Genomic DNA, 12,794 nt, shown 5'->3' with positions numbered 1-12,794 from the left:
AGGGTGACTGGAATCCCTACCCAGGAAAAGACAGCAAAACAAACAACACTGTTGAGACACAGCATAGAAGCAGCAGTTTAAAAAGTTCCTGGGGTACGTGGGAAAATTTGTTTGCTAATCTCAGAACATGCCCCATTCCACATGCGGCCCTTCACAGTGGTGCCTGACAGCAGGCAGCCCCAAGAGTGACCACTACTCCAAAGTCACTCCTGCCTTGGGGAGAGGTAAAGCTAACCAGACATGGTTCGGTTCTATGACAGCCCCAATAGAGGACTCACAGGCAGACATCTGGTCTGACTGCCACAAAGGGAGCCACTGCATATGAGTAGGCTGAAGGCAAACACAGCTCAGCTACAGGAGTAGGGTGCATGCAACAAACACAGAAGACACCCCCTGTAGTGCCAGGGTGATCAGGGCGCATCAAACTGCAGGGCACTACAGGACCTGTTCTTCATAAGACCCCTACTTTCAAGAGTAGGAGATGGAGCTGACTTTCCTAACACAGAGAAACAGACACAAAGAGTGAGACAAAATGAGGAGACAGAGGAATATGATCCAAGTGAAACAATAGGACAAAACCATAGTAAAAGTGCTAGCTGGCCCAGAGATGAGAATATGCCTCACAGAGAATTCAAAGTAATGGTAAGAAAGGTAACCAATGGATTTGAGAAAAGAGTGGAGGACACTAGTCAGAGCTCCAACAAAGAGAGAGAACATATAAAAAAAAAAAATAATAACCAATCAGAGATAAGAACTCAGTGAAATTAAAAAAATAAATAAATAAACTAGAGGAAATCGATGGCAAATTACAGGAAGCAGAAGATGGATTCACAAGCTGAAAGACAGTAAAGCAACACAGAAAGCAACCAAGCTGGACCCAAATCAAAGACAGGAAGAAGAAGAATAGGTTAAGGGAATTCAGGGACACCATCACACGTAACAACATTTGCATTATGGGATCCCAGAAGGAAAAGAGAGAGAAAGGGAACATAAAACTGAAGGAAGCAGAAATCCTGAGTCATACTCAAAAGCTAACATCATACTCAACCAGGAGACACTGAGGGTTTTGTTGTTGTTGTTGTTGCTGCTGTTGTTATTGTTGTTGTTGTTGTCGTCATTTTGTAAAGTCAGTAAAAAGATCAGGATGTCCAATGTCACCACTTTTATCCAACAAAGTACTGAAAATACTAACCAAAGCAATTGGGCAAGAAAGTGAGATAAAGGCATGTAAGTTGGTAAGGAAGAAGTAACTTTCCCTATTTGCAGATGACACGATGTGATGACACAGAAAACCCTAAATATTCCTCCCCCCCCAAAAAAAAAACCTATTAAAACTAGTAAATGAATTCAGCAAAGTCACAGAATACAAATTGATATACAGACATCTGTTGCATACCATACACTAATAATGAAGCACTGGAAAAAGAAAACAAGAAAACAGTCACATCTACAAGGCACCAAGAATAATAAAATATCTAGGAATAAAGAAGAAGAGGTAAAAGACCAGTACTCCCAAAACTATAACGTATTGGTGAAAAGAAACTGAAGGAATCACAAACAAATGTAAAGATATTCCATGTTTACAGAGTAGAAAACCAATGTGGTTAACAGGTCTATACTATCCAACGCAATCTACAGATCTAAAGCAATCCCTATCAAAGTACCAACAGAACTAAAGCAACTAACCCTAAAGTTTGTACTGAACCACAAAAGACCCAAATAACCAAAACAGTCTTGAAAAGAAGAATAAACTGAAGGTATCAGAATCCTAGATTTCAAGATACACTACAAAGTTACAGTAATCAAAATAGTGTGGTAATGGCACAAAACAGATGCATAGATCAATGGAAAAGAATAGAAACTCGGGAGATAAATCCATGCTTTTAGGGTCAATGTAACTTATGACAAAGGAGGCAAGAATATACAATAGGAAAAGGACAGTCTCTTCAACAAGTGGTGTTGGGGGGTGCACCTTGCTGGCTCAGTTAATACAGCATGCAACTTTGGGTGCAGAGATTACTTAAAATAAAATCTTTTCTCCCTCCCTCCCTCCCTCCCTCCCTCCCTCCCTCCCTCCCTCCCTCCCTCCCTCTCTCCCTCCCTCCCTTCCTTCCTTTTTTTTAAATGGGGTTGGATACAGTGGATAGCAACATGCACAAAAAAGAAAAAAGAAACTAGACCACTTTCTTATACCATACAGAAAAAAACAAAACTCTAAACGAATTAAGATCTAAATGTGAGATCTGAAACTGTAAAATTCCTATAAGAAAACATAGCTAGTAATGTCTTTGACATTAGCCATAGAAATATTTTTTCTAGGGATGTCTCCTTTAGCAAGGGAAACAAAAGCAAAATTAAGCTATTGGGATTACACCAAAGTAAAAATGTTTTACACAGCTAAAGAAAGTGTCCATAAAGAAAAAGGTAACCTACTGAATGGGAGAATATATTTAACAAAACATATGCAATAAAAGGTTAATATCCAAACATATAAAGAACTTATAAATATGACCTCAGAAAGAGTAACAGCCCAATTAAAAATAGGCAAGGAATCTAAATAGAAATTTTTGTGAAGACCACATTATAGATGGCAATATATAGAAATATGTGAAGATGCTCAACATCACTCATCATCAGGGAACTTCAAATCAAAACCATGATGAGATATCACCATTAAAGTTAACAATCCAGGGAACAGATGCTGGTGAGCATGTGGAGAAAGGGGAACCCTCTTGCACTGCTGGTGGGAATGCAAACTGGTGTAGACACTCTGGAAAATAGTATCAAGGTTCCTCAAAAAGTCAAAAATAGAATGACCCTATGACCTAGAAACTGCACTACTAGGTATTTATCCAAAGAATACGAAAATACTGATTTGAAGGGACACATGCAACCTGAAATTTATAGCAACATTATCTACAATAACTAAATTATGGAAAGAGCCCAATGTCCATTGACTGATAAATGGATAAAGAAGATATGGTATACATATACAATGAAATATTACTCAGTCATTAAAAAAAGAATGAATCTTGCCACTTGTAACAATGTGAATAGAGCTATAGACTATTATGCTAAGCAAAATAAGTCAGTCAGAGAAAAACTAATACTGTATGGTGTCAGTCACATGTGGAATTTAAGAAACAAAACAAATGAACACAGCAAGGAAGAGACTGAAAGAGAGTGGCAAACCAAGAATCAGACTCTTAACTCTAAAGAACAAACTGATGATTACCAGATGGGAGGAGTGTGGGGAATGAGTGAAAAAGATGATGGGGATTAAGGAGTGCACTTGGTGTGATGAGCACTGAGTTGTGTGTAGAATTGTTGAATCATTAGATAGTATACCTGAAACGAATATAACACTGTATGTTAACTGACTGCAATTTAAATACTAAATTTTAAGGAATTTAAAAATTACTTGAAACTGTAATAGTTCTAGAAGAAAACACAGAAAAATGCTTCTTAAGACAGGCAGTGATTTTTTTGGATATGACAAAATAGCAAAAGCAACAAAAGCAAAATAAATTTAAAAAAAAAAAAAAAAAGGATTTTCTCAAACTAAAAACTCTCCTTAGTAAGGGAAACAAAGAGACAGCCTTCAGAATGGGAAAATACATGCTAAGCATATATCTGATAAGGAGTTAATATCCAAAATATAGAAAGAACTCAAACAACTCATCAGCAAGAAAATAACCCAAGTAGAAATAATGGATAAAGGATCTGAATAGACATTTTCCAAAGACACACAATGGCCAACAATAGTGTGAAAAGATTTTCAACATCACCAACCATCATGGAAATGCAAATGAAAGCAATATTTTAAACATAATTTATTGTCAAATTGGTTTCCGTACGAAAACAGACACATAAACCAATGGAATGGAAGAGAGACCCCAGAATTGGGCCCACAAATGTATGGTCAACTAATCTTTGACAAAGCATGAAAACAATATATTTTCACCTACCATTGTTAGATGGGCCACTGTGAAAAAGGTAAGTATTGACAAAGATGTATAAAGCAAAGAGTACCTTTGTGCACTATTAATGGCAATGTAGATTTGTACAGCCACTATGAAAACACTGAAGGTAACTCAAAAAGCAACTATCATAGGAAACACTCAGAAATTTCTTCTGAGTATATTTCTAGAGGGAATGAAATCATCATCTGCACTCCTGCAGAGATACCTGCACTCCTATATCACTGCAGTATTATTCACAATAGTCACACAACGAACACAACCTAAGTATCTACTGATGAATAAGTAGATAACGAAAATGTGGAATATTAGTCAGCCTTAGAAAAGAAGGCAGTGTTATCCTTTGAGACAATATGGATGAAACTGGAGGACATTATGCAAGTGATATGTCAAAGACTGAAAAATAATTCCTGTGTGCTCTCATTTATAAGTGAAATTCTAAAAACCAAATCTTAACAGGCAGAGAGTATAATTGTTTTTACCAGGAAACAGGGGACAGGGGAAAGGAAAAGATGTTGGTGAAAGGATACAAGATTCTGTCTTCACAGGATAAATAAGTTCAGGATATCTAATGTGCAACAGGATGACTACAGATAATACCGTATTTCATACTTGATATGCTATGTATTGGTTTGTATACCTAAAATTTGCTGAGTGTAGATCTTAATTGTTCTCTCTTTAACACACACAAAAGTTAATTAACTATGTGGGTGATGTTAATTAGCTTGAATGTGGTAATTATTTCCCAATGTGTATGTATATGAAAACACCATATTGTATACCTTAGGCTTATTTATCAGTTATCGCTCAGTAAACCCAAAAGACAAAAGATGCACCAGAGAGCTCACTCACTCTCTCTGCTTCTTCATATACCAATGAAAAGCCATGTGAGATCATAGTGAAAAGGCAGTCATCTACAAGCTAGAGAGGCCTCACCACAAAACAATACAGCTGACACCATGGTCATGGACTTACAGCCTCCTGCCCTGTGAGAAAATAAATGTCTGTTATTTAAGCCATCTAGTCTGTTATTTTGTTATCACAGCCAGAGTAGACTAATACAACATGTCAACAGAGCATTTTTCATTTTCGTTCACACCTCATTTTGCAAAATAACATTTCTGATTTTACTTATTTACATGTCTACCTAAATGGCATTTTGAAAAGTGTACTATAGGAGACATATCACCAGCAAGCACTGAAAGGAAAAGAAGTACAAAGTGAAGAGATGTGTTTGGAGTTTCAAAATTGTACTGAAAGAAAATATGCAGCTGTACACATCCATATATTTTATTAAAAGCTCTCAGCTATTATTTATTCAAACATTGTTTCTGTCTCTTTCTCTTTCCTCTTCTTCTGGGACTTCTATTTTGCATATTGATGTAGTCCCTTGGCTACTTTACTTTAGTTCATTTTTTATTTTCTTCCATTTTTCAGACTAGCTAATAGCAAGGGACCTACTACCTCCAAGTTCACTGATTCTCTATACTGCTTATTCAAATGTGATGACAAGCTCCTTAAGTGAACTTTTCAGTTTATGCCCTTTTTGCCAGCATGACATCTTCTTGGTTTCTTTTTGTAATTTATGTATCTTTACTGGCATTCATAATTTATCATAGTATTGTTTTGCTATTTTCATTTATCTCTTTGAGGACATAGTTGACTTAAAATCTTTCTCTAGAAATTCCAGTATCTGAGCTTCCTGTAGTTTGCATCCCTTTTTTGTATGACATAATTTTTGTTTCTTTGTACAGCAGGTTTATTTTATGTTAAAAACTGGATATTGTGAATATGATAATGTGAATCTAATAGAAACAGATTCTCTGCCCTCTGCAGGGTTTTTTCTGTTGTTGCTGCTGCTTATTCAGGGTTGTTGATTCTTTGAGGAACTGCTTCGCCAGGCTGCCCATGACTCTGCATTAGATTTCACTTTCCAGGTTTTCCTAGTTATTTTGTTGTTGTTGTTCTATGCTCTACTATCTTTTGCCTGAGATGCAGGTTGCGAGTATCTTTGTCTTTAGGCGCTTGCAACAAATGCCACCTCACAGTGTACCCTGCCCTACTCTTAGATGGGCAAAACAAAGGTAAGGAGACCCTTGAGCTGATCCCTAAGGGAATCCACAAACAAGTCAAAACAGGAAAGTACAATTCTTTAACACTAAGATCCATTATTTCTCGTTTGCACCAGAACTTGCAACAGGAATTTTATCTCCATTGCTGCCACTACACTGTAGATTGGATGTCTATAGACAGGTTAAGTTAAAAAGTCACGTGCTTTCTTACCAAAAATCAATAGCTTTTTTATTCATTAAAGGTTCTATGGTATTTTGGGGTTTTTATTAGATTCAGGCTACATAAAACCCAATTCTGATGGTTTTTCTTTCCCAGTTCAATTACTGCTTTATTGGAAGTGTGGAATTTGGGAATTCCCTACCCCATGATATTTGGTTATATGTCTCCTTAACAACCTAATGAATTTTTTATTTAACCTAGTGAAGTTTACTGATGTTACAGACACTTTTTGAAATTTATTTTTGTCTAGCAACGTTTTATTCTACACTCTTTTTATCTTATTCTGCACTATTTTATCAAAATAATTGACTATAAATGTACATGCTGTGAGGATTACAAAGAAGACTAGGAACTGCCTTCTTAATTACAGATGAGAACAGAGAACCCAAAAAAGCCATTCTTATGGTAAAGGTGGTAGATTAAGGGGAAATACTAGATATTTTCTATTTCTGCAGCAAAAAAAAAGTCCATCTAGAATTAATGTTAGCTAGCCAAATGGATATTAGGCTCTTTACAATTATAGTAACTATTCCTAAGCCTTGGAGAGGAGTGTCTAAGTGATAGACCAAAAGTTTTCCTGCAACAGAACTCAAGAGAATGCAGCAGAAATCCCTTCTATAGAAACATAAGGAATATAGATCTATGAAGTTAGTCCTCCTTACTTATTATGGTTTTACTTTAAAAATATTATCAGGAAAAAAAATTAAATTAAAAAAAATATTATTAGGGTATGCCAATGAACTTTATTTATTTTCAAAGAAATGTTAATGACCTTGAGGAATTTTCATATTACACTGGTGGAAAGTAGAATACAAGATGTCGTTTTCATAACAAACTAATTATTATGTCCCTTCTTGAATTGCAGATTTTATATTAAAATGCCGATAACTATAAATTTAATTCAAAATTTTTATAGCACTAGAAATTAGTAATTTTAACCCAAAGTCTAATATATATTGGACAGATTTTTTTCATTATTTAAAACTCAGTCACTTAATACAGGGGACATACAGGAAAATAGAAATCTGAAAATAGAAAATACCCTTTTTGTATCTTTCCTTTTATTAAAAAAAAAAAAAAAAAGAAGAAGTACAATCAGTCTACTTGCTTATTGGGTAGGATATTTATAAGATAGTTACAACATTTCATTTGCTGCCTGCAAATAAAATCCAGTATTTCTGCACTTGATAGAAATAGTGTTTAAAATATACAAAGATAAATTCCTAGTTACAGTAGATTCTGCAAACTGAATATCATATCCTCCCCAAATGCCTTTTATACTTTAAAATATATACACACACACATTTCAATATATAAGATATAAAATATTCATGTTTTATATACACAAACATTTTGAGACATATATGTGGCTCTCAACTACAATTTCATTAGAGACTAATCTGTCTTGCAGTCTCAAAATGGAAATTAGTACTAACGACCATTAGTGCAGCAAAAAAATATATTTCTATTCCACCACTATTATTGGTAAATAATAGAATTAAGTTATTATATCAATTAAAAGATAATAACAAACATTTGCAAACTTTAAAAATTTCCGCACTACATAAAAAAAGAATTATTTCTAAAAATCATTATTAATATTAGTTTTTATACTATTTCACCCAACTCAAGTTTAGAAGGGATAAGAATACACCCTTAAATATCTTACAAGAAGCTTGAATAAAAAACTGCAGGATTAAATAAACATTTAATATGAATTCATCTGAAACTCAACCAAAATCTTTTTTTATAAATATTCTACAAAATTAGTAGTTAGAAACGTAATACCAAAATTATACTTTTTGTTAAATATTTATTGAAAACTTACTGTCTCTTAGAAGCTTAGTTATAAATTGTGTATATACCAGTAACTAAGATTCAAATGGTTCCTCTTTTAACAAAGCTATAGTTAAGGAAAGAAATTAACAAAGCAGAAATGTCTTAGATTATTTAAAAAAATAATAATAATCCTGGGCACTTTCAGAATTTAAAAAGGTAACACAGAAGTAGAAAATAATTAAAATCTTGATACTTTCATTCAGAAGCATGGGATAATGGCATCAACTAAATTGTAGAAACAGAAATGGAGAAAAATTAATGACACAAATTGGTAACAGCCGAAACGTAAAAGAAATGAGGGAAAGAATGTTTTAGATAGATAATATAAGAACTTATAGAAAAATGGTAGCAAAGGGATGAATTTGAGGAGTATAGTGATGTTCATTGGAACTTCCTACTTTCTCCTGAGAAGCTCGTGAGGTGAGTACTCACAGATGTTAACTAAATTTATTGTGCTTATTATATAAATTTATTATATTTTGCAATATATACAAATAGGTAATCATTATATGTACACCTGAATCTAATATAATGTTGTATGTCAACTATATCTCATTTAAAAAAAAAAAAAAGAAAGAAAGAAACTCAAGAGGAAAAAAAGGATAGCAGACATTTGATATGTAGTTCAGGGACCTAATGATGAATAGATTTGAATGATCACTTTGGAATGATACATGAAGAAAGAAAAGGGACCTCTGTCTGAATCACTGAGTACTCTAACAACTAGAGGTCTATAGGATAAGAACAAAGGATACTGATATGTTAGTAGAAAAATCAAATAAAAGTGGAATGGCATAACCTAAAGTCAAATAATATTTCAGAATGGATGATGGAGTCAGTTTTACAAAATGCACCTAATAGGTTTGGCAATGTGTGGCAAGTGAAAACGAAATTTAGTAACAAGGAGGTATGACATCAGGTACCAACCAATAGGGCAAAAGCTTGAATAAGGAAGAGTTACAAAGAGAAAAAAAAGAAAATACCTTAAAAGGCTCAATGCATTCAAATCGTGTTATTAAGACAAATGAAGAAATAAGTGCAAGTGGGATATCTAGGACTGAGTAAGCATGCACAAAAAAAAAAAAAAAAAAAATAGAGAAAATAATCCCGTAGGTAGAAAAAAAAACGATGCAGCAAGCAAATAATAAGTAAGCAAATAAAGATCTTAAGCTATTAAATTTGAAGCAAACCTGAAGGGAATAAGCTTTAGACAGAAATAGAAAGACTATTTACAAAGGCAGAAGATGTACAGTTTTGGTGGTGATTTCTCAGGAAAAAAGAAACAAAAGAATTATGAATTAGGAAGTTGTCAGTGATGTCAGCAATATGCCAAATAAGAAAGCCCTCAACGTTAACAATTTGGCATCCATCCACAGACAAAAACATCCTCATAAGAACTTCTGGATTCAAGTAAGAAATTATTACACCGAAGGAGTGACTGAGAAGAGCCCGAGGATGGGAAAAGCATTTTTGACACAGCAGGTTTGCATCTGGATGGCTGATTTGCTGATTGCTGTCCTGGCTATGACCCCCAGAAGCTCTCTTCCGTGGAGGATTCAGTTACAACTGTGTTTTGTTCTGGTCCTGTCACCAACACCTCATGCCAAGGGTTCCAAGAGGAGTCAGCCCACCTGTGCATCAGGTAATTGACATACAGACTTTGGTCCTGATTGTAGACATAAAAATAGCCTATGAACCCGCGCCAGGCCGTGTTGGCCATGTCTGGGACGTACTGGAGCTACGTCCACCCAACTCAGTCAGACTGTTTTTGTGAAAGGGTCCAATGGCTGGGTTAAAGCATGTCCCAGTCAGTCTGTAAACACTCTTGCTGTTACAGGAACCTAGAAAGAGACATTCCCATCGGCATCCCTAGAGATCCTGAAAGGACACTACTTGCAGCTCCAGACCCTCTAATCTTGGTCAGGGATTACTTCAGCCCACCCAGTGACATGGCAGAGGACACACCATCTGTCCTTCCAGCAAAGATCTACACACTGCAAGCTGTGCTGTAGAAGTTGAGATAGCCCTTTGGTTCAGATCCAGTCCCTCCCAGCCATGGTCTAAAACCAACCCCGTCCTGCCAAGAACATGCACTAACCAGAGAGCAGACCTCCCAGAAGCCTGGTGAGAGCCATACTCATCTGCATACCTGGTTGTAGGCCCACTGTTTGAAGTCCTAACTGTGGACCCTGAGTGGACCCTTTCCCAGCACCATGCCACTGAACAACCTACTTGAGGTATGTCATCCACTCATGCATCATAATGGGTCCAAGCTCATCTTAACCCCTCACAGCAAGCCTGCCAACCATGAACCCAGTGCTGACCTTGCAATAGCCTTAACTGGCTCCAGTGCAGAACAACTACAATTTCAGAAGAAATCCCATCAGTTGGGGACAGGACAGGCAAAAGTTCTTACCTGCTAATACCAGTCTAGAAAGGTTGTAAGAGGTATCTACTCTTTCACATGTATACATACCAATAAAAGGCTACATGGGTCACAAATACCCAGTCACATAAGACAAAAGAAAGTAATAAATCTCCATTTGCTGAACTCAAAGAAATGGAGGTATATACTTTCCTGTCAAATAATTCAAATAATCAACTTTTAAGAAACAGAATGAAATCCAACAGGCAGAAAACTAAATGAAATCAGGAAAACAATACATTAAAAAATGAGAAGTATTGTATTTTGTAATAAAATTATTATAAAGATCATTAAAAGCCGTTGTTTCTTAATAAATAGAAACCATTTTTTAAAAAGCAGCCCACAGAAATCCTGGAACTGAACAATACAATCACAAAAGTGAAATATTCATTAGGGCTTCATAGAAGAGTAGAACATGCAGAAGAAATCAGCAAAATGAAACAAAGACTGTGTGAAAAATCTCGAAAGTGGAAACAAGTTAAAAGAGTGAAGAAAACCTACTTGAATTACGGGACGCCATAGAGTAAACAAACCCATCACATCATGGGATTCAGAAGGAGAAGACGATAAGAAAGGGATGGAAACTCACTTCAAGACAATACCTGAAAACTTCCCAAATCTTGAAATAGATATAGGAAGCTCAAAGGACCCTAAAGAAGATTACTGTTCAACACACAATTATCAAAATATTAACTCATGGGAAGTAATTTTGAAAGCAGCAAGGAAAACACGAGCCATTACATACTGATCAGACTATCAGTGGGTTTTGTCTGGAACAAAATAGTAGGCCAGGCCAAAGTGGGAAACACTCAAAGTGCTAAAAGAATTAACACTGACAAACAAAAATAATCTACTCAGCAAAACTGTACTTCAGAAATAAAGATGAGCTAATATTCTTCTCGAGTGCTTACAGAATATTCCCAGGATAGATCACATGTTGGGTCGCAACGCAAGCCGTAACAAATTTACAAGAGTAAATCACATGTACTACCTTTATTAACCACAATGTTCTGAAACTTGAAATCAATAATGAGTAAAACTGAAAATGTCCTAATACATAAAATTAAACATACCACTGAACAGTGGATCAAAGAAGTCCAAAGAGCCATCTGAAAGTATCCTTGGATAAACAGAAATGAAAATAGAACATGTCACAATTTTTAGAATATAGCAAAAGTAGCTCCGAAAGAGAATTTGGGGGCAATAAATGCCTATATAAAGAAAAAAAAATGTCAAATAAACAACGTATCTTTATACCTCAAAGACTAGGGGGAAAACTTTAAGCCCACAGAGTAGAAGGAAGAAAATAATGATTAGAGCAGTAATAATTAAATAGAGACTACAACAACAATTACAAAATACAGGTCCAAGAGTTTGTTTTGGGGAAAAATAATAAAATTGACAAACAGATAGCTAGACAACCATGAAAAAAATAAATTCAATAGATAAGATTTTAAGTTAAAGAAGAAAAACCACAACTGAAACCAGACCAACACAAGTTATCATATAGAGACAACTATGAATAATTATACCCTAACAAATTGTGTGACTTAAGAAACTAAAAAAATCCCCCCAAATACATAACCAACCAAGACTGAGTCATGAAGAAATAAAATACATGAGAAGATCAATACCACCTTAAGAGCTTGAAGCAGTACTCAAAACCCTCCCTTTAAAAAAGTCCTAAAACAGATAGTTTCACTGGTGAACTCTATCAAACCCTGAAAAAAGAATTACCACCAATCTTTAATAAACTCTTCTCAAAAAGTGAAGAGGAGTGAACGCTTCCAAGTGTTATAAGGCCAGCATAACCTGATACCAAAGTCAGGTAAAGATACAACCAGAAAAGAAAACTACAGGCTAATCCCTGAAAATACAGATAACAATGATTCTCAACAAATTTAACCAAACCTAACTCAACAGCACATTAAAGGGATCATACACAGTAATCAAATGGGATAGCTCCTTGGAATGCAAAGGTAGTTTAATATTATAAATGCATAAAATTGACACACACACAAGTAGAATGCAGAAGTGTTTGTTTGACAGATCAAACTTTCTGATGAGCCCTGTGTGTTAATTATTCTTCAAAAAAGGTTTACAGATTTGGCAACGATTTTTTTTGGATATGATACCAGAAACACAAGCAACAAAAGCAAACATGAACAGGTGAGGCTATATCACACTAAAAAGCTTCTGCACACAGACTTCAACAGAGTGAAAAATAATGAGAATGAGAGAAAATGGTAGCCAACCAT

The sequence above is a fragment of the Panthera leo genome, chromosome Y (assembly GCF_018350215.1).
Source record: "Panthera leo isolate Ple1 chromosome Y, P.leo_Ple1_pat1.1, whole genome shotgun sequence".
In the NCBI taxonomy this organism is placed as follows: domain Eukaryota; kingdom Metazoa; phylum Chordata; class Mammalia; order Carnivora; family Felidae; genus Panthera; species Panthera leo.
Note: the sequence above shows the minus strand (reverse complement) of the source record.